This window comes from Sorex fumeus, unplaced genomic scaffold, assembly GCF_029834395.1.
Source record: "Sorex fumeus unplaced genomic scaffold, SorFum_2.1 ptg000047l, whole genome shotgun sequence".
Lineage (NCBI taxonomy): Eukaryota > Metazoa > Chordata > Mammalia > Eulipotyphla > Soricidae > Sorex > Sorex fumeus.
In genome coordinates this window covers 43733543-43761175 of record NW_026606104.1, presented here as the reverse complement: position 1 = coordinate 43761175, position 27633 = coordinate 43733543, and the positions used below count along the sequence as shown (strand labels likewise).

General features: G+C 59.1%; 1 protein-coding gene across 3 annotated transcripts in view; it reads left to right on the top strand.

Annotated features, from left to right (window-relative positions):
• AHDC1 (AT-hook DNA binding motif containing 1) overlaps nt 1-27633 on the top strand; it is a 65423-nt gene that overhangs the window by 444 nt on the left and 37346 nt on the right. The window contains exon 2 of one of the 3 annotated variants that reach the window (XM_056122580.1): nt 215-381. The gene's annotated coding sequence lies outside the window, so the exon portion shown is untranslated. Of the gene's footprint in view, nt 1-41; nt 382-27633 lie in introns of those variants that run through there. The other 2 variants (XM_056122578.1, XM_056122577.1) reach the window with 2 other exon arrangements.

The window sequence follows — 27633 nt, the reverse complement described above, 5'->3', positions numbered from 1 at the left end:
GCGGGGGTGTCCAGGGCTGGGAGAGTGTGCGCGCGGCAGGGGGGAGCGCGGAGGGCGCAGAGAGAGCCCCGGGGTGATCGCGGCGGGGGGCGCCGCGGGCGCGGGGGGCCGTGTCCAGCGGAGTTAGCGGCGGAGAATGTGAGCCGAGGCGCGAGCCATGCTGTCAGCCACGGCGGGCGGCTCAGGGCTCCTCCGCGACTCCTCTCCCCAGCAGCCGGGCGCCCGCGTCGCTGCTGCTGCCGCCGCTGCTGCTGCTGCTGCTGCTGCCGCCGCTGCTGCTGCTGCTGCCGCCGCCGCCGCCGCCGCCGCCGCCGGAAGACAGACGCCCCCCGAAGCCCCTCGCCTGGCTCGGACCCACGGAGCCGGCAGCCCAGCACTCCGGTGAGTGGCGCCTCCTTCCCACACCTAGACCCCCCGCTGGGGACCGGCCGCCCGGGCTCTTTTGTGCGGCGCGCCAGGGGGGCCCCGGCGCCCCCTCTGCGTGCCGGGGTCCGGTCCGCCGGACCCCTTGGCTGCGGTGCCCGCGGTGCGATCGGTCTTTGTTTCCACCGGGGCCCGCGGCTCGGCTGGGCTCGGCTCGAAGCCTGGCAGGCAGCGCCGGGAAGGGGGAGGGGGAGGTGGACGGGAGGGGGGGGCGGGGAGGGGGGGTTCTCGGGTTTCCTGGCCGCCCCGCGGCTCCCCCGGCTCGGGGGCGAGGTGCGCGCCCAGCTCTGCCGCGCGCCCTCTCCTCCTTCCCCCTCCCTCCGTCTTTGGATTTAAAACTGCAATTTGCTCTCCAGCTTGCTGGGAATGTGGGGGGGTGGGGGGATGAAGGGGGGACCGTGGGAGCGGAGAACAAGGCTGGATTTTAGGAACGGCGCTGGGAAAGGGGGAGACTGCGGAGGAGCCCCTCCCCTCCAGCCCCCAAATCCCAAGGTTCCGCTGGTGCTCTGGGAGTTGAGGGGCGGGGACCTCCTGACCCGGAGGGGGTGTGGGGCGGAGGAGGGGTTTGGGGGCGGCCGGGGCCGGAGGGGTTGGGCCGCGTGCCCGGTTACCTGGCGAACAAAGTCGGCTCACTTTTGCATAAATAAATAAATAATCTCCTATCAATGCGTTTCCTCTGGGGCTCTGATTGAATCGGCCCCCCTCTTCCCCAGGGGGTGGGGTGCTGAGTGACAGCTGTCAGCCCCCTGGGCCGGGAGCTGGGGGTGAAACGCCAAATCCTTCTGCTTTCTGGTGGAGGGCGCCTTCCCTGCTGGGTCCTGGTCGCCGGGCAGAGCCAGAGGGGCAGGGGGCTGGCTGCGCGTCTAGGAAATAACCTTGTTTCCTGTTTGACAGGAAAAGGGACAGCAACCCAGAGTTTGGGGGCTGGGGGTGAGGACTGATGGGAGCTGGAGGGGTTCCCCGGCAGCCTGACCCCCCAGCCTCCCGCCGGGCGCGGGGGCCAGCCAGGGGAGGAAGGATGTGGGCCTTGCTGGCCGGAGGCGGGAGCTGGGGCTGTCCCCGAGGCGGGCAGCGGGCACCGAGTGGGCTGGGAGGAGGGAGAGAAGCGGGGGCGGGAATTCTCTACCGCAGACCCTGGGGGCCAGGGCCAGATGTGGAGGGGTGAGCAGGCCCCCCTCCCTCCGAGCTTGGGGGCCCTGGGGCTGGGCTGGGAGGGGCTGCGCCGGGTGCCCTCCGTTCTGCACCAGCGCCTGACTGGCAAGGCCAGCTGAATGGGGGCCCTGGCGTCACCCTGGGAGGCAGGGCCGGCGGCACCGTCGGGACCCGGAGCACCAGGAGGGACCCTTGGGGGGCCTGTGCCTGTCTGGCTGGGCAGGCGTTTCCCGCCGGACCAGTTGGTGTCAGGCGGGACTTGGCCCCGGCTCCCAGGGCAGAGCTCAGGGTGTGAGGACAAGCTTTGCCTCCGGGTCAGGGTGGCCACATTTGTCTGCTGCCGCTGCCGCTGCCGGTGGGGCCGGGGCATGTGCCTGCGCCTGGGCAGAGTCCTGCCAGGAGCACGGGGGTGTTTCTATTGTTGGCTGGTTCCTGTTCCGTGTGGCCAGGTGTGGGGCGGCGCGGGGGAACTGCAAGCCCCAGCTCCCAGTAGTCCAGCCCCTCCCCAACCCCACTGCCGGCTGGGGGGGGAGCTGTGGGGGACCCCCCCAGGTGGCATGTGCATGCTGCTTGCCGGCTCCCTCCTTTGAGCAGATGTATATTTATTTTTATAGTAATGGAAAATCAAACTGAATAGTAAGTTGAATTCATTTTTTTTCTCCCGCTGTGTCAATAGTTGGAGTAACCCCCAGAGGCTGCTGAACTTCTTGCCCCACAGCGCCCACCCCTTAGAGGTGGCTAAGATCAGAGAGGGCATGAGCTGGGCACATTGTGGGCACCCGTCCAGAACAGGGGTTTGGTCCCTCTTTACCTGTCACGGAGGCGGGTGGGTGGGTCTTGCCCCCACCCTGGGTGACCCCCCCCAGTGCAGTCTGGTTTCTCAGCCACCCCCCTCGGTCAGCGCCTGAATTGCTCAAGCCCTCAGGGACATTCTCTTGGTGGGCTCTTCTCCCCCCTCCTGGGCTCCTGGCCCACGTGCTGATATTTATTTTCTGTAGTAAAATCCATTTTTAATGCCGTTACTTTTGAAATAATATAGAGAGAAACAAATGTGATGTGTTTAAGTTGCCCTCTGTGAGTTTTTAATGTGATCTATGGCTGAGGCGGTGATGGAAGGAGCTGTTGGACTTGGAGAAATTTGGTGTCATAAAGAGGTGGAGTTGACGGTGGATTCCGGTCGTGGGGCTGGGGGGTCTGGAAGGGGGTCACCAGGGCAGGGAACCCCTAAACCCCCAGGTGCTGTGGATGGACAACAGAGCTTTCTGCTTTGGGAGAAATGATTATTGGGGAGAAATGACTATTTTGCATTGCCCCCAGCCCTGGATGAGGCCTTTGGTGAAGGGTCTTGGAGCTGGGGGGCTTTGTCCTACCCCCCCACCTGCTTAGATCCTGGCAGGGCTGCTTCTGCCCCCCTGCTGAGCTAAGTGGAAGCGTGCTTTGGGGAGACTGGGCTTGGACTCTAAGGGGGAGGAGAGGATGGGCTCTCATTCTGGGGGCTGTCCTGGAGGTTTGAGGGGCAACTGCTCCTGGCAGATTTATTGGGGGGGGGGCTGCTGCTCTGGCCTGGCAGGGCCTCAGAGGGACACAGCTTGTTCTCAGATCAGCCAGATCAGCTTTGCTTTATAGCCACTGCTGCCTCCTTTCCCCTCCTTCCCTTTGGGCAGGGGCTTCCTGGGGGCAAGCCAGACCTCCCCCCTTTCCCTCCCCCCAGACCCCCCCCCCCCAGCCCGCAGCAGGTCAGCTGCTTGCTTTCCTTTTGGTCTGTAGTTAGCTGAGCTCTGTGTCTCATGCCAGCCACCAAGGGGTGTCATGCCTTCCTACCAGACGCCCAGGTCCTGCTGGTCTGCTTGGGTGAGGTCAAACAGACTTGCTATTATGGGATGGGACCCAGCTCTGTCATTGGGTCTCCTGGGTCTCTTGGGACTCGAGGAGGAGGGTAGGAAGCCAGGATGGGGTGGAGCTGGGGACTGCGGGAGGGAGCAAGGGTGACTTTGTTGCTAATGCCAGCAGATGGGCCCCCCCAGGGAGAGAGCTGGGGGGGGGGGGGCGGAGAGGTAGGGGGGGCGGGGAGAACCTCAGTCAGCCACATGCTAGGTGGAGGGAGGGAGGGCGGGAGGATGGTCACCAGCCAGGGATGCAGGGCGGAGAGGAGGTGGGTCCTGAGCCCAGGAAGGGCTTGGCACCCCACAGCCTCAGCAGAGCCGGCGCTGGCCTCTCACCCCAAATCAAATGCTGGGATTGTTTTTTTGGAGGAGAGACAAACAAATGTCTCTGGGAAGAGGGAGGACAGGTGTGTGAGAGAAGAGCGAGGGAAGGAAAGTTAGGGGAGGGGGGCCCGGGAGAGGGCAGTTCCTGCTGCGGTCACTCCACTTCTGCTCCCTGGCCCTTGATGGGACCCCAGGGCCCTGCCTCACCTTACAGAGGTGGACCTGGGGGAGGGCTTGAGCCAGGTACCAGGCCCCCCAGGCTCTGGGTGGTCAGGGCCAAGTGGTACTGGGGGAGGGGGCTTTAGGTTTCAGAGGCGGCAGGGAGTCACTCCGCTGAGCCCCCTTGCCCCACTTGAAGTCCAGCCTAGCCAGGGGCGCCACTTGCCCTGGGACCCAGGCTCTTGGCGCCCCAGTCACGGTAGTCGGAGAACTGGAACAGCTGCTGGGGGCCTTCTGGGTGCAGAGGGGGCCCAGGGGCTGGGGAAAGGAGCAGGCAGGCACCCTTGTGGCCAGAGCCCCCCCAGGGGAGGGGGAGGTGCCGCTGCCGGGAGAGAGAGGGAGGGAGGAGAGAGAGGAGGGAAACAGTGAGTCAGGCTTCCAAGAGCTGAGGATGAGCGCGCCAGCGCCGGGAGGGAGAGGGCAGGGAGGGCTGCTGTGCCGGGCGGGAGGGGGCCCGGCCAGCGAGAGGCAGCTCCGAGGGAGGGAGCCAGCCCCTGGCCCCGGCCCAGCGCAGGGCTGTGGGGAGGTGCAGTCAATACACGGACTTTGCCCGCGGCAGGTCGGGAAGGAGCCAGCCTCTGCCCCTGCAGCACCCCTTTCTGTCCCGTCCTCCCTCATGCTTCTTGACTGCACTTCTGGGCAGGGAGGACCGCGTGTGCCCATTCCTTCCTCAGTTTCCCCAACCAGGGGATGTGCACAGGGAGCAAAGTGGGCAGCGGCTAGCTTTGTGCTGGGAGCCCTGCCGAGCCACTCGTCCCTGGATGGAAGAGGGCAGGTCTCTGCAGTGGGCTCCCTCTGCATGGGGGTGCTGTGAGTGCGGGGTGCTGTGTGTTTGTGTGTCTGTGTGTGTGTGTGCGCGCACATGTGGGCCTTCCTGGGGTTCTGTGGCCATGGTTGGTGACTGATGCATAGACACGGGACAAAGGTCCAGTCCTTACATGTCCAGTCCAGAATCTCCACCTGGGGAGGGGGAGACAGGGGGGTGAATCTCTGTGTCTCTGTAGGTCAGGGGCTTCCAGAACCGCCTGGGCAGCTCCCCAAGCCTGGAGATGTGACCCTTAGGTGGGCTCCCCAGAGACTGGCTGGGAGAGGAGGGGTGGAGCCCCCAGCCCTTGGACAGGAAGCTGTGGCTCCCAGCCCCTTTCTCCCCAGGGCCTGACAGCCCTGCCCCTCCCTCCTGGCTCCCCACTGGCTTTCTCCTGGGGGTGGGGGAAGGAAGGTGGGCACTGAGGACCCCTCCAGCCTGCTGGCCTTGCGGAGGGTGGGGTCGGGTAAAGGGAGGTCCTGCTCCTCTTTCTGCTCTGGGGTCCTTGGGCTGGGAGCCCAGGGGAGGGGCTGCTTCAGCAGCTGGCTGGCCCCTGAACTCCTAGCTCAGCCCAGCTCCTACTGAAGCTTCCAGAAGCTGCAGTTCTGCACCCTGTCCCCACCCCTGAGCCGGGAGAGGCCTTTGCTGACCTGGAGGAGGGTGCCTCGGTGAGCGAGTGGGCACCCTCAGAAGGACTAGCACAGACAGATGGGTGTGGAACAGATGGACAGAGACACCCACGCACAGGCCGACGCAGAGACGGACAGATGGACCAGGACAGGGAGAGACGGATGGACAGAGGTGCAGGCAGAGGAGGAAGGAAAAGGGTTAGGGTCTGTAGAGGGAGAGAGAGACTCGGAGATGGGGAGATGGAAGGAGGGCGACGGGTGCCTGGGCAGGGGTGCTCTGAGAGACAGGAAGAGAAAGAAAGGGGGAAACCCAGACAGGCCGCAGGAGCAGGCGCAGAGACTGCAGGCTGTGAACCATGAGCAGGGATTCGCGGAGAATCTGGAAGGTGTTTCCTCCCGCCTCCCTCCCCAAACCCCCAGGCCAGCCAAGTCTCCATTCCTTCCACCCCCGGCTCCTTTTTCCCAGCTGCTAAAGAGGTCAGGGAGAAAGCCGGAGAGAAGCTTCCAGAGACCCCCTCCTCCCTGCTCCTTCCGCAAGGGGAGGGAGGCGTGGGGCGCTCTCCTGGCCCTGACCCCTGGTTGCAGATGTCCCTAGCCTCTGCTCTCCCCTCCCGGAGGACACTGCAGCCCCCTCTCCAGGCCTTCTCCAGGCGAGGCTGCTGCCAGGGCGCCCCCGTCCTCACACACCTGCCCCAGACCACACCTCATGGGCTCTGAGACACAGACCTGCACCCTCCACACCCGGACTCCATGGGGGTGGCTGGCGGAGGGGCACACAGCCTGGTCGGGAGTCTCAGGTTGTGTCTCACACACACAGTAGAAGGAGGGTCTGTGTTCTGGCATGGAGGAAGACTGGGGTTCTGGGGAGCACCCGCATCTGGGCCGGTAGGGTGCGGTGCAGGACACCCTGTTAGCCTGGCTGAGCCTTCCTGGGAAGCAAAAATGGGGGGCCTGGGCTGGGTCCTGTGAATTGGCAGAAGGTTGGGTGTTCGAGCTGAGAGGGGCTGAAGGCCTGTGTGCGCCTCTACCCAGGGAAGGGGCAGAATGCCTGGGAGAAGAGGGAAGTTGGGGGGTTGTCTGTGTGGCAGCTCCTTGTCGGGATGCGTGGGTGTGTGGCAGGTGTGTGTGATTGTCCCTGGTTTTGTGGAGCGTGTGTGTGTTGGGGGTATCCCGGAAGTGCACATATGAAGCTCTTGCCCGGGGTGGGGGGTGAGGGCGTCCATGCGTGGGGGTGCAGTGGACTGTGTGCACGCAGGTGGGGAGCTGGCAGCCTGGGTTGGAGGGCGGGTTTCCAGCGGGAATGAGCCCATCCACACAGACACTGGGAGGGGGCTCGGCTCCCCACCGGTCCCTGACCCTCGTGCACACAAGGACAGACATCCCTCCCCCCCGCCCCTCGTCCTCCCTCTGCCTCTGCTCCTGGCATCAGTGATTTTCAAAGGAGCCTGGGTGAGGACTGTGGGCCTCGCTGCTCCCCCACCCTCTGCCCGGGCTCTTCAAACACACGATGCCCTCCAGGCAGCTTTGTAGAGGCTCCTGCCTCCTCATCTGAAGGCAGATGGGTGGGCTGGGACTCGCTGCCGCCCCCCAGGGAGCGAGGAGGCGGCACTGCTCCTCAGGCCTGGGCACAGGCTGAGCCAGATGGACTGCCTGTCCTGACACCCCCACAGAGGGTCTGGGAGTGGGCAGGCACCCCCTGGCAGAGGGGTTGGAGGGGACTTGGCGGGTCCCAGGTGGGCCCCTGGGTAAAGGCCAGGGCAGGGCGATACCCTTCCCCTTCCTACAGGAGAGGCGAGTGCCCCCATCTGACGGGCACAGGGACCCAACCACACCCCTGTCGCCTCCTAGTGGAGGGTGCAAGTGTCTGGCCTGTAATGCACCCCCCCCCCCCCAGCTCCATCGTCCCTAAACGCCAGCTGGTGCTCTAACCCTTCTACAACATAGCCTTCTGCATGCCCACACCGCACTGTCTCTCTGCCCCATGGATGTACAGACCCCAGCAGGCCCCAAACACAGCTACCACATACCTGCCCAGGCCGACACGCATGTGCCCCACCTACCTGACCACACACCCCAAACACCCCAGCACACACACTTGCACACATGCACGTGCACGTGCACGCACACATACACACACACACACACACACACACACACAGACCTTTTTATATGTCAGTTCCCTCGCTTACCCCAACACCTTCCCAGTACACCCAGGACCCTACTTGCTAAGGCCACGTCTCCCCAAACACCGCACAGCTCCTCCACCTCCCCAAACTTACAGCTTCACCTCGACATGGCACAGACACGCCGCCTCGCCTCAGCCCCACTCACACAGCGCTGCTTGCACCCCACCCCACCCCCTGAACGCGTCAGTTCTAGTAGTTCTGGAAATCCGTCCCCCAGCCCCTCCTGTCTTCCCAGGCATGCGTGCCTGAGAGCGCCCGCACACACCCCAGCCCTCCTCCAGGCCCCTCAGGTGTCTCCCACGAGCTCCTGCTCTTCCTTAGCCCTCCAAGGGGCAGCCCCTCCAAACACCCACCCTGCCCCCCCACCCCCCACCCCCAGCCTGAGCTCAGGCGCAGCCCAGCTTCCGTTCAGCCCTGAGCGCGCCAGCAGCTCCTGCCTGCACCCCCACCTCACCCTGTCACACACCCCGCCTCGGTTCCCCCACCACCCTCACTCCCACCATCACACATTCCTGCACACCCTCCCTCCAGACTCCGTCCCTCGCCCCCCCACCTGGCTCCCCTCCCCCGACAGCCCCAGCCTGGTGTGCACAGCACACTGGCTCTCTCCCGGGAGCTTCTCTTTCTCTCTTTCTGCCCGGGTCCTCCCCCACACCCCAGCACCTCCTCTCCCTGGGGCGTATCTCCACCCCCGCGCCCCGGCCTCTCATTCCTGGACAGTGAGACTGTACATCTGGCTCAAAGCTGCCCCGCTGAGACCCTGAGCTCCGGGCACCCTGGTCTGGGTTTTGGGGGTTTGGGGCCTCTTTGGGGGGCTCCTGGCACCCCGTGACCCTAGTTTCTTAGCCAGGAAGTTGGAGTGCCCAGCTCTGATGTGTGTGCGTGAGTGTGTATGTGAGTGTGTTTGTGAGTTTGTGTGTGTGTGAGTGTGTAGGGGAAGCAGGAGCTGGGGGTTTATCCCCAGCCCACACTCTCTCAGGTGCTTGCCAGCCCCTCCCCACTCAGCCCACCTGAGTGACACTGGGGGGCCCTCGGGGAGAGAGTTGGGGAAGGAGCTGGCTTGACATGCTTCTGCGCACCCCCCACCCCCCAAGCTGGGCTTCAGGGCTTGGTCTCCCTGGGAGTCAGCTCCGACAGTGAAGGTTACTTTACTAGATGCATGATTTTAAACGGAATCTCCGCCATCTGTTCCACCCCCTAATTACAGATGCACAGAATCCGCCTCAGAGGGCAGAGTGAGGGGAGTGATTTAGAGGCTGAGCTGCTTCTGCCTGCATTAGGGCCGGGGAGATGGGGGGACTCTGGGTATTGCCCCCCTCTTTCCCAGAGATCCCTGGGGCCTCTTCTCTTGTTGGAGGAAGACTCCCTGAAAGGTTCCCTGACCCCCCCCCCCCCACAAAGCCTGAAAGAGGATGCCGCTGCAGTGCTCAGGGAGGGGTCCCCCAACATCGCCCCCAGTCCTGGGATGCAGGCTCCATTAGAGCCTGAAAACATTCAGCACATCGATCTCCTGCCTGCCTGCCTGCCCCTTGGGCCCTGGGGAGCCCCCAGCCCTGCCCAGCTCTCTGCCCGCCCCCAGGGGAGTGGGAGTCAGAGAGAAAGGGAGTAAGGGCAGAGGTGGAGGCAACCAGATTCCAGCAGCGGAGGCCCTGGCAGGCAGGCCAAGCCCCCCCTGCCCACCAGGTGTCTCCTGGGTGCCACTGGCATGCCTGGCCTCCCACTTGAGCTGGCCTCCCCCACCCCCTCCTATTTGACAGGCTCTGCAGGACCAGCGGGCACAGGGGCCCCTGAGGGTGGGCCTCAGCGGGCTCCGAGGGGCCCTGGACTCCACTCTGAGGACCGCCATCCTTTGCCCAGGGCCCCAGGGTCCGCGGTGGCAGCACGGGCACACTGCAGTAGACGCGGGCGCCTCAGTCACTGCGGGAGAAAGGGAGCCAGGTTGGGCTGGAGGAATTTTAAAGATCGCTGCAGGCAGGAGGGTCTCCAGCACCCGCAGAGTGGGCAGTCATGCAGAAGTAATCCTATCCCGCCTGCCCGGAGGAGGGGAGGCAGGGGCTGGGGAGGGCCCCGGGGACCCCAGGGACCCCAGAGACCTCCCCTGAGGAGGCACCTTGTCTTCTCCTTCCTGCTGTGGCATGTGTGCCCCGGAGGGGCAGCGCCGCAGCTGTTGCTCGGTGCTGGGCTTGGGGCTTTATAAATAATGCAGCTCGGAGGTGGGGGCCAGCTCAGCCCCCGGTCACTCTGGGTCACCCAAGGTGGCGTCTCCAGCTGGCACTTCGGGGGCCGAGCCCCTCTGCCTTCCAGTCTGCCTCTTCCGCTTTGCTGGGAGCTTGGGCCCCAGGCCCTGGGCAGAGTAGGGCGGAGAGGCCAGAACCCCTGTGCTTTAGGCCCACCCTCCAACCCTCACAGGTGAATGGCAGCTGGTTCAGCCAATCCTGGCTGGAGAGGGCGGGCGTGGGGGGAGGGAACCTCATCCATTTGTGTTCCTCCATTTCGCAGATGGGTTAACTGAGTCCAAAGAGGGAGGGAAGACCAGGGGCGGCCAGCTGATGAACCCCACCTTCCTGTCCCAGCCTGCTGTCACTCAGGCTCTTCCCAGCCTTAGCTCAGCTAAGAGCAGGGCCTGGGTGGGGGGGTGGGGTGGGCGGGCGGGGGATGTTTGGGAAAGTGGTTGCGGCTGAGAGGTTGCCATGGCGATGCTGCAGGATGCCGAGCTGAAGTGGGGGTCCTCCAGGGTCTCTGGGGCCCCCAGCTCCACACCCTGTGGTCTTCCCCCGTCTCTGGTACCCCACCCAGATGCCTGTCAGGCAGCCCCGGTGACAGGTTGGGTGGGTGACAGGTGGCGCAGGTGACGAGCTGGGTGGGTGACAGGTGGTGCGGGTGCAAGGCAGGCAGGTGACAAGCTGGGTGGTGACGGGCCCCGCCGATGACAGGCAGGGGGTGTGGTTGGCGGGGTTGCTGTCTCCTGGCTGGTGGCCTGTTGCAGCCCCCACCCTTTCGCATGTGCATGTCGACTCAGCTCGGAGCTAGGGGCAAGGGTACTCGGGAGCAGGGGGACAAGCCCTCTTCCCCCGGCCCAGCCCCTCAGGCCTCGGCCATCCCCATCCCTGAAGGCCACCGCCGGTGAAGCACTTCACCCACAAATCCCCACCCCGTCCAGGGTCCATGCTGGGATGGGATCCATCCTACCCCATCCCACAGATGAGGGGTCTGAGACTCGGCGAGGCCAGAGCCTTCACGAGGAGAGTCTGTGGCAGCTCATCATCCCTCTCCCCTGGCCCAGGGCCCTTGAAGTGCCCCCCTCCAGTAAGGCGCACATCCCAGTACCCCCCCCCATCCTCCCCCAGGAACAGTCTCACCCGCTGGTGAGTGGTCTGAGTGGGGTGCAGTCGCCAGCCCTTTGCCTCTGCTTCTGGTGCTCCCAGGCCTCCTCCAGGTAGCTGCCTCAGTCCCGCCCTCTTTGATTCTGATGTGGGGGATACCCCCAGGCTGGAGGCCCCCGCCCCCGATGTCTGAGCCACTTTCTGTACTGTGTCGTGGGAGGCAGGGCCTTGAGACAAGCAGTCGCCCACTCATGGCTTCCAGAAGTGGGGTTGAGGGCAGGTCACCCCCTCCTGGGCACACTGACCAGCTTAGCTTCTTCCTCATGGCTGTGAGCCCCCAACTTCTGGAGGGTTCGGGGGGGGAGTGCTGCTGGCTGCTTCTGTAGGACTCAGCCCTCTCCCTATCTGACTGGGCTGATAGAGCCCCTTCCTTTGGAGCCCACTGGGATGGGTTCCTGGCACCAGCTGATGGGTGGATTGGGTCCGTGACACCAACAGGGACTGCACAGCTGACCTTGCAGGTCCCGAGTAGGGTCGGGGTCCTTGGAGGGGAATTTAAGGGAGAAGGATCAGTCGTACTAGTGAGCACTCCTCCTTGGTTCACCACACCTGCTCCTCATCCCTGGTGGTGGGGGGTGGTAGGAGTGAGTCCACCCACCTGTCCCTGCTTATTCTCCTAGAGACTCCCCCTCCTGAACATGCTCTCCCATGGGCGGGATGGAGGTTGTGTGTGTCTAGTGTCTGAGATAATGGCCCGGTTCACAGTGGTCAGGCAAGGCAGAGGACTCCGGTGCCTCAGTTTCTCCAGCTTGATACCCTCTCCTGGTGCCAGTCTGTTCATTCAGTCAGAAAAGAGTGCCAAGACCCAGAAAGAATTTGTAGCTGCAGGGCCCTGGGCTCTGTCCTCAGAAGCCCTATCAGAGGTGGGGAGCCCAGCCCTACCCACCCTCCTGTCCCCCCCCCCCCCCACTTGGGAGCCTCCAGCCCAAAGGTGGAGGTCCCAGGACCCAGCCGCAGGCTGCATGCTTGTGAGGGTGGGGAGGGAGAGGGTGGGGCTGGCTAGCTGGAGGGCTTTGGGGAGCCAAGACTGGGGCTGGGGGGGTGCGGAGAAGGGGGACTGGTGTGGCTGAGGGGGAGGGCAGACCAGGACTGGGAGCCATCTTGGCTGGGTGGGGGGCTTGGAGCCCGGAAGGGTCTGGCTTTCCCACAGAGCCAGGCAGCAGTCGGCTGGAGTTCTGGGGCCCTCCCAGCTCCCCAGGGAACCCGCTGCTGCCTGGCCCTGGGGACCCAGGCATCCTGGCGGGTGAGGGCGGGTCTCCAGCAGGCGCCCTGCCAAACCCCGCAGCCTGTTCACCAGGAATCTTGTTGCTGAGAGATGGAAAATCCCGGCCAGGCCTGCAGCTCATCCCTCCCCTCCGGGAGGAGGAGGGGCCCAAAGATTCCTTCCTGCAACCCCCCCAGCCCCCCCATCTGGGGCAGGGCCCTCCTTGCCAGTGGGTGGGGCTGGGGGCCCAAGACAGGCCTCTGAGGCTCAGTCACATGTCCTGGAGCCCAGCCCAGCCCACACTGGGCACCAGGGCACTGGAGGCAGAATGGGCCTGATGCAGCAGGGGGAGGGTGGGGGTGGGGTGCTGAGGCCAGAAGGGGCCTGGATGGGGGCCCGTGCCTGGCCCTGGCCCCACTGGCTCCCCCAGGGCGGAGGGTGAAGAGTTGGTTCTCTCCTTGGACAGGAAGACGAATGATCCCATTATGGGAGCGTGATTTTATTCCACGTGTCACGGAGTCTGAGATTAACTTGCTCACCAGTCTGTGACAAACCCCTCACACCCAACACACACGCGCGCGCACACACACACACACACGCACACACATGCACAGGCACAGACACACACGTATCCTTGGTCTCACGAGTGCTCGTGCCACAGACTGGCCTTTCCAGGCCACAACACATGGCGGTGTCTTGACGCAGAAAGCTTCAGCACACACACTCGCTTCCACCCCCCGAGGTGGAGACCCACAGCCTCCAGAGTATGTTCCCTCGCCACAAGGCCACAGTGACCCACCCAACATTCTGCTCTGCTGTGCCCGCAGCCCTGCTGAGACAGGTACATGGCAGGGACACGCACTGCCCCCTGAGACACGCACAGGCCCACCGCCATGTGGCTGGGCACAGACCAGCCTCACCCCGAGACAAAGGCCAGATACAGAGACAAAGGCAGGCGCAGACACACAGCCAGCAGCACACACGAGCACAGGCGTGCACACCCGGACACAGACAAAGACAAATAAATGCCCAGAGGTTTTGCTGTGGACAGATGTAAGGCATGCACACATCTGGGCCTCCGCCTCCGCCTCCCTGCCTGGGGACTTGGTAATCTGGTGCCGCGGCTCCAGGGAGAAGGCTGAGGAATCTTCCACTTAGTCAGAGCCCCTGGTCCTGGGCCCCGGCGGCCACCCCCACCTCTGGCACCTGACCTGTGGCCAAGGCCAGGGCGGCCACACCCACCGCACAGTGCTGACACTTCTTTTCCCTGCCCGTCAGACACACCCACACACCCCATTTTTGTACAGCGCCCCCCCTCACATGGCCCCTGGCTGAGCCCTTGTTGTCCTCACAGCCGGGACCCCCCACAAACAGCCTTCCCTCAGCCCCCCGCCCTGATCTCTCCCAGGGGCTCTCTCCCCTCCACGCCTCCCTCTCAGGCGCCCTCGCAAACACACATGCACACCCACCTTTACATGCCTCCTCACCTCTCCCAGGCTAATTCACAGATGCAACGCACACATGCACTCCCCACGCCGAACCTCACCACTTTCACACACGCGTGCGCGCTTGCACACAGCGCTCTCCCTCTTTCTCTCTCTCTCTCTCTCTCTCTCTCTCTCTCAGAACCTCCCTCATACCATCACTTCCCTTCCTCTGTCTCTCATAAACACTCCCTCTGCCAAGACTAGAGCTGTGATGCAGAGCGGCCCTGATAGGATTTGTCACTGTTCTCCACCTCGTCCTTGGCCTTCCCAGCCTCTGTCTCTTCCCCTGCACCTCGGTCGGCCCCGCGCACTCTGGCCTGGTTGTTCCTCCGCTTGGTCAACAGTGACATATGGGACATTCACGGATTCCGCAAATGGTGATGGCACCCAGACTGGGGGCCAGGCTCAGGGACATCGTGACACAGGTCCTTTCCAGAGCACGCTCCATTTTGTGACTGGCTTGTTTGTTGCTTGTCTTGTCTGCGTAGATTGGAAGATAACCCTTGAGCTTGGTCATTGAGGAGGGAGATGTAGGAATTTGTGAGAGGGAAAAGTGTGGGAAAGGTGTGGCCGGCAGAGGGAACAACGTCTGCAAAGGCTGGAAGTGAATCACAACCGTGCATGTGGGGAAGGGGAGTGCGCCTCCCAGACAGCCTGGAGCAGAGAAGTGGGCGCTGCCCTCGGTGCCATGCCTAGAGACTGGGTGGGGCTCTGCCCAGTGGCCCATAAGGAGTCATGGGGAAGAGCCTGGGGAAGGGAGGCCGGTCGGTTGCAGGGTGTGGGCATGACGGTGGTTTGACATGGCAGAGGAACAGATGTGGAGATGCACCAGAGTGCGGGCTGGTGGGCTCCAGTTCCTGAGCTGTGACCTCAGGAAAGTCACCTTCCAAGCGGGGCCTTCACTGGAAGAGGGACAGACAAGGAGCAGAGCAGGCGCACAGGAGAGGCTCAGGCAGTGACTGTCATCATGGTCAGACGCCAGCTGGACTTGAAGGACAGCAAAGTGCAGGACAACTTACTGAGTGCCAGTGTGTGTTGGATGCTATGCCCAGAGTGGGTGCAGACAGTCCCAGCTCATACTGACCACCCAGGGGCGGGCATGGGGGTGAACGAGGATGGAGTGACCTGTATCAGAGCTCTGGGTGGCCCTAAAAAGTCACATAAGGGGCTGGAGCAATAGCATAGTGGGTAGGGCGTTTGCCTTGTATGTGGCCGACCCGGGTTTGATTCCCAGCATCCCATATGGTCCCCTGAGAACTGCCAGGAGTAATTCCTGAGTGTAGAGCCAGGAGTAACCCCTGTGCATCGCTGGGTGTGACCCCCCCAATAAAAAGTCACATAAGACCCCAGGCAGGGGCGGGGGAGGAGCTTCAGGTAGAGGGGATCATGCACAACCTCCCCCCCGCAAAGGTCAAGGGTCTGGCTGTTGTGTGGGTCACTGGGGCCCTAGTGGCCAGGCTGAGAGCATTGAGAAAACTGAATGTCTGTAGCCTGTGGAGCATGTCCGTTCTAGGTGCAGCTCCAACTCCTGCCCCTGAATTGTGGTGTGACCACAGACATACCTTGCTGTCCTTGGCCTCGATTTCCCCCTCTGTATGCTTATTTGACAAGCCTCGTGTTGAAGGAAATTCTGGTGCCACAGTCCAGGAGTTGGGGCGGTACTGGCCATCTTCTGGCCTGGGATTCTGGCCCTGATGTTTTTCTGGGAGCACTTGAGAGGTTCCTTAGAGATGCACATGGGGCTCTCCAAAGGAAAGGCTAGAACTTTTGCCTGGGAGAGGTCTCTGCTCACATCTGCCTACGACCCTCTCTGGGGACCTGGGGTGAGAAGCCAAGCCCCCCCCACCCCGTTGCAGCACTAGGTGCCCAGGAGGCGGTGGACCCCAGCCCCTTACTCAGGGGATGTTTGGGCTCTTCCTGTCCACTGACAGGGGTGCAGGACTTGGGTTCAGGCATGTGGCCCCTGGTTCAAGAGGCGGAGGCCATCATTCCAAAGGGGGCAGATCCAGGTAAATGCCCAAAGGCATGGGCTGGAGTGATAGCACAGTGGGTAGGGCGTTTGCCTTGCATGCGGCCCGACCTGGGTTCGATTCCCAGCATCCCATATGTTCCCCCGAGCATGGCCAGGAGTAATTCCTGTGTACATGAACCTGTGCATCGCTGGGTGTGACCCAAAAAGGCAAAACAAAAAAAATGCCCTTGGGTAGCAGGTTCTGCCACTGATGTTTGGGGGGGTGTCAGGAGCTGCAGAGTCAGACAGGTTCTGGTGACCTCCCAGCTGCCCTGGATCCTGGCTGCAAAGGGACCTTTAAGCATCTCACCTGTGAGGTGGGGCTGCGAGAGAATTAATTTCCTGTGCTATTTTAATTTTGCTGTATTTAATTTGCTGTTTATTTTAATTAATTAACGGCGGGTAATCATCTAGCCTAACTTGCGGCTGCTGGCTCTCCTCTCCCCTTTTAGAGGGGCAGAAGACCAGGCGATTGCTGAGTTAGCTGTGGGTGCAACAGAGGACCTGGGCCGTCTTCTGCTCTGTCCCTCTTAATCCCAGCGTCTTCTCCACTCTCCCTAGATCCCCCCAAAAGAGTGGCATCTTCCCCCATCTCCTGTGGGCCCACCTCCTCCCCTTATCTCTCCCCCAGGCCTCTTCTGTGCTCAGAGATAAGGATTTAGTGAAGAGAGGCTTGAGCCGAGGCCTATACCCACCCCAATATTTCAGGGTCATAAGGGTCTGGTGTTGAGGACCCCCAGGCCTTGCCTGCACCTGTCGGGGGAAACTCAAAGGTGGGTTGTGAAGAACCGCTGCCCTTCCCCACACAGCTCATCCTCCGGTGAAGGCAGCTCAGGCCTTAACATGTCCTGTCGCTGTAGCCGCGTCCATAGGCAGGACGGCAGCAAGTTATGTCCACCTCCAGGGGACGATTAGCCTCATAGAGAAGAGACAGTGAGGCACCCATGCCCCCACAGCAGCCCTGAAGCTGGGACTTGGGTAGTAAGCCAGCTCTGTGGACATATGGACAGGGGCTGGGAGCGCCAAGGAGGAGGTTTGGTTTTACTGTGAGAACTCGTCTCTGGGTGGAGTGAGGAGGGTCTTTGCCACCAGGGGCTGCTGAGGCGTGAGGTTTTTATCACCTGCGTTTCTGCACTGTCTCTCTGGCCTGGGGCTGGCTTCGGGACTCGAACTGTACCCCACTGGGGGCCCTTCTGCTCTGTAGCAAAATAGAACCCTAGTTTTTATTGTAACATGCAGCATGGCAGTTCTCTAACTTTGTAAACGGACATTTATTTCATCATCATAGCAGCCCTACTGGCGCCCCATTTTGCATGGCAGAAGACTGAGGTTGGGGCAAGAGAGATAGTACAGTGGGTAGGGTGCTTACCTTGCATGTAGCTGACCTAGGTTTGATCCCTGGCACCCCCCGTGAACCTCCGATCCCCACGAGGAGTGATCCCTGAGCCCAGGAGTAAGCTTAGAGCTAGATGTGGCACAAAATCTACAAAAAAGAAAGAAAAGAAAACTGAGGCACAGGTTAAGTGTTCTACCCAAGGTCATGTAACCAGTACTTGGAAGAGCCGACACTTGAACTTGAACGCTAAGGTCCTGAGACTAGCCCACAGGCTTTGCCCCCTTGAAGCTCTAAGGAGGAGGTGTGGTTCAGAGTCTTATGGGTTGAAGGGATGCTCCTGCCCCAGCCCGCACCAACATTGAGCCTGACAGAGCAGGCACAGCCCACATCAGGACCACTTTGTGGGGCACAGGAAGTGCATCGAGGTGATCAGTTTGGAGCACAGACCAGCAGTAGGAAGCCTCTGTGGAGTAAAGCCACATGCTACAGAGCTGGCGGAGAGCTGGCGGATGGGCCGAGTGAGGGAGGGTTGGCCTCAACTCGTGCCCTCAGAGAGCTTGCCCTCTAGCTGGCTGGGGAAAAGGGCAGATATGAAGAAAGAGTTATTGACAGTTCTCTCAATAGGAGAGAGCCACAGAGAAGGCTCAAAGGGCTGGAACGCATGCTTTGCATGCAGGAGGCCTGGGTTCAGTTCCTGCCATTGATCACATGGTCCCCTGAGCACAGCCCAGAGAAAAACCCCAGAGTACTGAGCTGAGAATACCCTTGAGCATCACTGGGTGTCACCCCAGATCCCTAGATGCTCTAATAGCCCCAGGTCCCAAATAAAACAAAATTGAAAGTGTTTGGGCTTTGAATCCTGTGTGATCTATTACTGGACATTCCACTAAGCCTCAGTTTCCCCACCTGTCGAAGGGAAGTCTTGCTACTAAGTATAGGGTTTGTGAGGCTCAAATGAGAGAAAATAGGGGTTAAAGCGATAGTGCAGCGGATAGGATCTTTGCTCTGAACGCAAGGCATGTGGGTTCAATCCCTGGCATCCCATGTGGTCCCCCAAGCAACATCAGCAGTAATTCCAGAGCGCAGAGCCAGAAGTAACCCATGAGCATCGCCGGGTGTGACCGCCCCCCCAAAAAAAGAGAGAGTGGGAGAAAGAGAGAGACAGAGACAGAGCAGGGCTCAGTCCACACATCTGGATCAGTTACTGGAAGTAAGCAATGACATTGACCTCCAGGGGAGAGTGTGTGCTGGACAGATCCAGGGGCCTTGGGTACAATAGGGGGGTCAGTGTTTAACGGCTGTTCACTTAAAGAAGGTAAACTTCCAGTGAGGGGATAGTGGTGTGGGTTCCCCCCCACCCCACTAGGGAGCATGAGACCAAATAAACTTGGGCACCTTCTGGTCTAGATGTTGGGTTCAGCATCTGCAGAAAGGAAGTGTCTTGCCCCTAGGACTGGCCTTGGAAAGATGGAGATGGTCCAGAGTAGTGAGGATGAGGAAGTCTCAGCACCCTAGTGTCATTTATTTGTTCAACTTATTTTTGGGGCCTTGGAGGCAGTGTTCAAGGGCCACTCCCTCTGATTCTCTCACGGACAACAAAGGTGGCAGTTCAATGTGAGGATACGCCACCGCATTGATGCTCTGACCTGTGGTGCCAGGGATCACTGGGACCAAACCCTGTGTACTGGGGATGGGGTGGGCGTGGGGGGGAGGTGTATGTAGTGCCAGGCTTTGAACTAAGGTTCTTGCAGACACTTGCATGTATTCTAACTCCTAGTCTTTTCTGCCCAGGGCCTAAATTCTCACATCTAGAGTTAGAATGCTTGGGTTTAAATTCTAAGCATGATGAGTCATGTGTCCTCTTAGGACTTTTCATTTTCTTATCTATAAAATGGGTACTAAAAGTGTACCCCTGGAGGGTGTATGAGGATTCCGTGAGTCAATTCTAGGTAGCAGACATATTTGTAGACCACAGCAAGTAGTCAATACCTGATGATCCTACTATTTTATCAATTATATTCTGGAGCGAAGGAGGGAGAAAATGGTTGAGGCTTTTAGAAAGAGGATAAGTGACACCAAAGTACTATTAAAGCAATAACAGTCTGTTGTTTGTCGAGTGCATACTATGGGCCGCACGCATTAGCTCAGGGGCTTAGTCCTCATATGATTCCCATTTTGTAGAGAGAAAATGGACTTAGGTGGGTGACATGCCAAACAAAACCAAAAAAAAAATAATAATAAAATAGGGCTAGCTATGGGTGGAGCTGGAATTTGAGCTACTCAAAAGTCAGACTCTTTTCTTTCTCTCTCTCTCTCTCTCTCTCTCTCTCTGGTCTTTTTTTGGTTTGGGGGCCACACATGGCTCTGCTCAGGGCTTACTTCTGGCTCTGCATTCATGGATCACTCCTGGTGGTTCAGGGAACCATATGGGGTGTTGGGGATCAAACCGGGGTCAGCTGCATGCGGGGTAAGCACCCCACTCACTATTACTCTGGTTCCTCAAAAGTCAGACTCTTAACCGCAATCCTTTAAACTTGATCACGATGGGCCGGAGGGATAGCTCAACAGACAGAGGGCATGCATTGTATGTGGGGGACCCGAATTGGATCCCAAGGATCATTTGGACCCTCCCCCAACTCCCTCAGTACCACTGTAAATGAACCCCAGCACAGATCTGGGAGTAGCTCCTGAGTACTGTGGGGTGTGGTCACCAGACCAAAAAATATAATAAATTTGGGGCCAGAGAGATAATACAATGGGTAGAGCATTTGCTTTGCCTAGGGCCGACTTAGGTACAATCACCAGCACCCCATATGGTCCTGTGAGTCCATCAGGAGTGATCCCTGAGTAAGGCGCGGCATGGCCCAAAAAACAATAGAATAATGATAATAACATATTAATTAAGGAAAGGGTGGGATGCAGGGTATTGATCCAAGAGGGAACAGAGGGAGAGATCTGGTCGGGAAAGGGACTGAGTGGGCAAAGTCAGGGGGAATTCAGCATATGTATCCATTTTCCCCAGCGGCGAACAGGGAAAGGTAGTGAGTAGAGACTCATTCAGAGACGGGAAGGCTTTCAGAGGTGGGTCTCGAGGAAGGGGCAGAGTTGAAGAAGATAGGCAGCTAGCACTTTGCAGGCTTAAGACATATGGCTTCTGCAAAGGCCCAGAGGGAGAGGCCTGGCTGAAGGCTGAGAAGTAGGAGGAAATGGCGGAGAGGTCAGAGTGAGGGTTGGAAGGGCTGGTGGCCTCAGGGGCAGAGGGGGAGTGACAGCCCCCGGGAGATAGGGAGGGTGACAGATTCAAGAGGCTTAGCTAATGTAGAAATAGAAATAACCTCCCATCTGGACAGGAAATAGAGCATGGTGATCAAGAGGGAAGGCACTGGAGTCCAATCCTAGCCAGGCTGCTTCCAAGCATGTGACCCGGGCTAGTGACTTGAAGTCTCCTTTGGAAAATGAGGGGCCACGGAAAGCACCTATCTCCAGAGACGAGAGCAACTGCCAGCCATGGGTTCAGCACAGCGCCCAAACCCAGAAGGTGCCTGGCTTGCCTCTCAGTTGCTGGCTGCTTATGGGGCTCATGTCCTCAGTGGCACAGAGCAGAGAACAGAGCAGATCAAAACCCACGGCCCTCAAGGAGCTTACACTCAGAGGCAAAATGGACAGTCAGGACAAAAATAAGTCACTTGTATCACTTGTTACATGCTAATAAGTGCCAGGAGAAATGAAACCAGGAAAGGGCTGAGGGTATGCCAAGATTTTTGAGTTGTTGGCATTGTGAATAAGGGAGGCAGTTGTCACTAGTGTTATACTTATGTTAGGTTTTATTTATTTATTTTTTTGTTTGTTTGGGGGGACTATGCCCACCGGTACTCTGCGATCACTCCTGGCAATGCTTGGGGGGACCATATGGTATGCTGGGGATTGAACCCAGGTTGGCCCTGTGCAAGGCAAACAAGGCAAACGCCCTACCCACTGGATTATCGCTCTAGCCCCATGTATGTTAAGTTTAATAGAGAAAGAACCTGCTAATGTGGAAAGCTCTTACCCTTCAAGTTACGGAGGTTGTTGTCCCTTAGTGGAGACACTGAAGGTCCTAGAGAAAATGCTGGCCCCAGGGTTAGGATGCTGAGGACTGGGCTGTGTCAGAAGCATCCTTGGTTCCCCGCCGCCTCGCTGTGACCAGAGCAGTGCTGCTCCTTCGAGTTTGGAGGACAGGAGGAGGAAGTGGGCTGAGCCAGAGAGCAGGGACAGAAGCTGCTCCTGGGGCCAGTGCCTGGCATCCCCAAGCCTGGCCCCACCAGATTGAGCACTGAGTTTCGAGACCCTGGGGCAACCCCAAGGGCAGAGAGCGGGGACAGCGGGCTCAGCCTGAGACACTGTGATTGAGCCATGGGGTAGGAGTTATGCAGAACTGAGTGCGTGTGTGGGTGGAAGACCGTGGCCAGCCAGCGGGGAGAGAAGAGGAAGAAGCTCCGCTGACCAGGGGAGCGGCAAGAGTGAGGAGGTGATGAGCCTCGCACACACGGGAACGCTCTGCAGTGCCAGGCCCAAGACCTCGGGCCTCGATGTTATCAGCAGCTGGCAGCTAGAAAAGGATGGGGAGCAGGGACATGGCATCCTGAGAACGACCAGAGGGAGGTGAATCTGGCACCGGGTGGAGGCGATTCAGGGGAGGATTTGGAGGCCAGAAGGCTGTTGTGAGGTTATCGGAGCTGAGCAGGAGAGAAATGTTGAGGTCAGATCAGAGACAGCTCAGACTTGTGAAAAGATGGCCTGGAGGATGGTCCCCTAGGGTGCTAACCTTGGGTCCTCCCCAGATTTTTTGAGGGACCCCAGTCTGGGTCCTTTCTGTGTGTTTCCTAAATTGGGTTAAACTTGGATTAAAACCCCTGCCCCTGCTCTACCCCGCTCTTTTTTTTTTCTATTTGAGATAAAGATGTTTATCTTTAAACATCTTTTGAGAAGCTGATGAGAGTTTTATTTTTGAGGAGGCAGCCGGAGAGATAGTACGGTAGGAAGGGCACTTGTCTTGCATGCACTCAATCCCCAGCATCATATATGGTCCCCCAAGCACAGCCAGGACAGATTCCTGAGCACAGAGCCAGGAGTGAGCCTTGAGCACAACTAAGTGTGGCCCCAAAACAAAAGTAAACAAAATTTCATAAGAGGGACTGGAGTGATAATGAAAGATTAAGGCACTTGCACCACATATGGTTCCCTAGAAGTAACCTTTAAGCACAGAGCCAGGAGTAAACCCTGAGCACAGCTGGGTATATCCCATGGAACAATATATGTATGTATTTATATATACACATGTATATATAGATATACACATGTATATATACATATGTGTGTATGTAGATATACACATGTATATATACATATGTGTGTGTCACTCCAGTCCCTCTACTGACCCCCAACAAAGTGATCTCTCCAGAATCTGCTGAGACGGGGCCCCTATACGCAGGTAGGGTGCTTGCCTTGTATCCTGTCAACCCCTGTTTGACCCTATTACTGAATATGCTCTACCAAATACCGCTAGGAGTGATCCTGAGCATGGAGCCAGGAGTAAGTCTTGAGCACAGCTGGGTGTGCCCCCACCTTCCCCCCAAAAAATCCCAAATAAAAAAATTTTGTGGGGCTGGGGGAGATGGTACAGTGGTGGGTAAAGCACTTCACGACATGCAGTTGAACCAGATTGGATCCCTGGCAGTTCTGGTTGTCCCCTGAGCACCACGAGGAGAGACTCCTGAATACAGAGCCAAGATAAGCCCTAAGCACAGCTGGGTGTGGCCCCAAAAGCCAAATAAATAAATAATAAATTTTTGTGAGGTCTACCAGTATGCCAAGATCCATCCGTGAAACTAGGCTAGATGATCACTGGTGATAAAAATAAGGATCATGACATGCTCTAGGGCCAGGTGCCGGGGAAGGTGCGGGACGTCACAATGGTGTTAAGACCATATACCACCCCTGTGACGTAGGTGCCATTCTGTCACTTCTAACAGGTGAGGACACTGAGGATGCCTGGAGAGGTAGAGTGGCCCTGTCCAGAGTCAGAGCTGGAATTGAAGCTGGTTTGTTGGGGCCAGAGCCTGTGATTTTGATCACTGAGGCCAAGGCGAGGATTCTGGGAGAGAGGAACAGTGGCAGGATGCGGGGACGGAGGTGGGAGGAACTGAAAAGAAAGCCGTTAGAAGCATTTCTCGGAGCGAACTGGGGGAAAGGGCAATAGCTGTACCCACTGGGCTTTAGGGTGACGGGCATGAGGTGATTGGAGGTGAGGGACTGGAGGTGACTGTTGTATTTGAAGTCATTTGCTCTAGCTTTGTGGGGAAGGGTTTTCCCACACTACTGACCCCCAACAAAGTGATCTCTCCAGAATCTGCTGAGACGGGGTGGAGCATAGAGCAACTCTTGGCCTGATTCTGTTCTGCCCCTTGGCAGGGCAGGGCTTACCCTTGTCTCTGACTCGGCCTCCAGTGCTGTATCTTGGATCTGCCCAAGGCCAGTGAGAACAGTCAACGGGCCTTATCTCCAGTGGAGTCTGAAGTAGAGAGACCCTTTGCATTCCAGAGAACAGGCCTAGGGTCTGCCTGCTGAGATTAAAATCTGGAGCCCAGGCAACAGGGGGTCTGTGCTAAGCTCTGGTGTAGATTCTGATCGGTAGTAGCATCTAGCGGAGTGAAGATGGTCTAGATTCGGTCACATCATAATCTTGGGCTGCAGTCTAGATTGGCGATGGGTTGGATGGGTTGGTTATCTAGAATAGGAGTCGGCAACTTTCTATATAGAGCCAAATAGTAAAAAGAAAAACGGGGGGGGGGGGGACACAAATGCTGTCTTTCTAACCATTTGGTGTCTCAATCACGAGCACATAGTTTTACCTTGAGTGCAGTCACAGATAACACACAAGTGAAAGAGAGGCTCTGCTCCAGTTACACTTGAATTACAAAATCAGTCAGCTGGCTGGATTTGGCCCTTGGGCCATAGTTTCCTATCCCTCATCTAGAACCTCATTCCACCTCAGAGATCTCAAAATTGGATTTCACTAGAAGTGGTCTAAGGAAACAAGGCTAGGTGTCAGGCTCCTCAACATGGAAAGTGATCTGCTGATCTCGAGCCTTAGCTCCGGGATCTAGATGTTATGAATTGGTGAACAGAAATATCCTCGATAGCGGCTTAAGCTGACTAAGCCACCAGCACTGGTTGCGACTAGATTCACAGAAAGCTGTCTGGGGTAGAGTGAGAGGGTGAGGTTTAGGTCCACATGAAAGGCCTGCCTGGATGGGGAAGTAGGTGGACAGAAGCTGCCCGTAGAGTGACTAGATAGGCAAAGTCTTGGTTCTAAGCCAGAGCACCATGGGTTCTAGGATAGCGGTGTCCAATAGAAATGTCATGGAACCTACCTAAGTCATCTTGGTGGTCACAGTATACAAAGTAAAAAGAAGTGAATAAATGTTAATAGTCTTAATTTCTTATAATAATCCAGTATAACCCACATTGTTTCCATATATAATCATAAAATTATTAATATTTTTAGTATTTAAATTCAAAATCTGGTACTTTTTTTTTTATTCTTCTGGCTCATCCTAGTTCCACTCAGCCACATTCTCGGTATTTTCTACCATATCAGGCAGGACAGAGGTAGAAGTGGGCTTTTCCTTAGGATGCATGAGCGAGAATGGTTTGGAAGAAACAGACTTGGCCGCACAGAGGTGTATTCTTCAAAGCTGTGTGCTGGTTGTAGGGGGCTTGCCCTGGGAGGACACCTGTCTAGTGCATGGGCTGGGAAGTGGGAGTTTTCGCCCTTGGGGTCCTGACCAGCTGGCCTGCAGTACCATCCTGCCTCATCCCAGTGTCACCTCTGGTTCTGGAGCTGGTCTGGCCTGGCAGGTGGGGATGGGCCAGGGCAGCAGCTGGACCCCTGAGTAGGCGCTCCACCCCTCCAAGCCAGCTGCTGCCAGCCTTTCTGGACTGAGTCTGTGGAAACAGGGGGCCCAGAGACAGAAATAAACTGCCAGGTTTCCGGGGCGGAATGGGGGGGCTGCCAGCCTTTGTGCTTCCTTGCTGGGGGGTGTTGGGGGGGGCAGGAAGCAACTCCGGCGGTGTCCCAGGCTGTTACTCTGCATGCCATCTCTCACCTCCAGATGCCCCTTGACCCCATGGCTCTGAGGCCTGGCTTCATCTAGAATTAGGGAGATTTTGAACTTTGGGGACCCAGGAGTCTAGACCTGAAGCACAGGGTTTCCTGGTCACTGCACTCAGGTTTGTGCCCATGGGAATAGTGTCTATATGCCCTGGAACCCAGACATTCAGATGGCTGCCACAGGGTATTGGATAGAAGTATTAGGTCCAGGCTGGATGGTCATCTGTGCCTAACTGGTGAGAGGAGTGTTGGGAAATCTTGTTTTCAACCTGAGTCTCCTCTCTTAAAAAAAAAAAAAAGGAACAGTGTTTTTCCTGCTTATCTTAGGCACTGCTTTGTTTTTTCTTTCTTTTTTTTTTTTTAACTTTTTGTGCCACACCCACCAGTGCTTAGGGTCTGCTCCTTACTCCTGGCTCTGTGCTGGGGGGAGGGGGGACACCATAGGTGGTGCTGGGTTGGAACCCTAGTCAGCTGCAAGTGCCTTACCCGCTGTACTATCTCTCCCCCCTGAGCCGCTAGCTCAGGCTCCAGACCCAGAGTTTCTGCGTCTGCGTGAGCCTCGGTTTCCTCATCAGCACAAAGTAAAAAATAATCTTGCCTACTTCATGCTTGGGAATCACCCAAGACAAGTGCTCGGGTGGGCTCTTAGCATTGGGAAAGTCGCTTAAATGGGTCCTAAGCGAAAGCGCCTGGAAAGGGCCCTTCTCCAGGAGTCACCCGGATCGCTTCATTCTATAGATGAGAAAATGAGGTGTAGCCCCCCCCCGCCCCCCACCCCCTTGGTTTGGTGCCCAAGCAGAGGCAACACAGCCAGCAGTGCCTTTCTTTCTCTGTACCCGCCACCTAAAGCCCCGTAGCTCAGCCCCAATGCTCAGGTAAGGAAATCGAGGCCGGTGATTGGCCGCCGGGGCACTGCGGCGCTATCCAGTGAGGCCCGCGTCCGCCGCTGGGGAGGGAGTGCCCTGGCCGCGGGTGCGCACCGGGGAGGGGCTTGCAGGTAGCGGCGGCCGGGCCGGAGCTGGAGCCGCAGCCGGATCGCGGCGGCCCTGCAACCCCCCGGCCCCCCCGCCCGCCACGTGACCCCCTTCCACTCCGCGGGCAGCCCAGGGCCCGTGCTGGCGGGCCGGGGGCCAGGAAAAAGCCAAAAACACCGAGTTGGGCCGCTCCCCTCCCGCTCAAAATAACCCCGGGCCGGGGCTGCCACGCATTCCGCCGGCCCGGGGCGCGGGAAGGGGCGGCCCGACCCGGCTGCCCGGCCGGCCGGGCGGGGAGGGGGCCAGGGCGGGCCGCGCGGCCGGCCGGCATGTGGCTCTCCTTCGGGGAGCCTTGGCAGCCCGGGCCGCGCAGCGCGGGGATGATGGAGAGCTTCTGGAATTTCCTGCAGCTGCAGCGCGCGGCCGGCCGGGGGAGCCGGGCCAGGGGCGCCCCGCAGCCCTGCCCTCGGGGGCGCCGCGGCGGGCGGCCGGGGCTGCGGGGGGCAGAGCGCCCTCCTGCGCCCCCTGACCGCCCCGGCCTGGCCCGGCCAGGTGCAGGCGGGACCCCTCCCCTGCCGCCCCGGTTTCCCTCCGGGGCCTGTCACCTCCCCCTGGAGTCGCGCTCCGAGGCCTGGGGTGGGGGGGTGGGGGGAGGGCAGCGTGCACTTTCCAGGTAGTTTGAGGGGCGGTGGCAGCGGACTGGTCGGAGTCCGAAGGGCTGGACCCGCGGCTCCGAACCTCCTAGGAGAACCAGAGCCGGAGTCTCAGGGGGGTCCAGGAGCCAGGGGAGGCGACACTCTGGAAGGGGACAAGGAGGGGTGGGTCGAGGGGAGGCAGAGGTGCCAAGCAAACCTGGACAGTTTCATCTGTGGTGGCTTGCTTCAGGGGCAGCTCTGAGCTTACTGAGTCCCAGGTCTGGGAAAGGACCCCCGGGGGGTAGGGAAGCCCTTTTAGAAGAACCCCAAGATCTAGGGAGGTAGGTGATTCCCGGGGTACTTTCTCTGCAGATTGGGGGAGGAGAGAACTACCTTGTTCTTTGTGGGGGAGGGGAAAGGATGCTTTGCCACCACTTGGCTTGTTCAGTACCATTTGGTGCTCAGCAGACTGAGCAGCCGTTTGGCCGCTCAGCAGGCACCTCCCCACCTGGGGTGGGCCCCTCTCCCTTTGCCAGTGGTCCCTGCTCATTTTCATCTCCTGTCCTACCCGCTGCTGTTAGTCACTGTGGGGACAGGCACCCTGGGCTCCTTTTGATTCTGCCAACTGAATGCAACTGTGAACCAGTCCCTCCTCAGTCCCTTTCCTTACCCACAAAAGTAGGTAACAGTAGGAAGGCCGTGGCCTTGTGGCAGGACTTCAAGTTGCACTCTTCTGTAAAGCGGTCAGCAGAGTGGACAGCCGCCTGCAGTACGCGGTAAGGCTGGGCAGTGAAAGGCTCTGTGGACCACGCAGCCCTTACCCCGCCCGC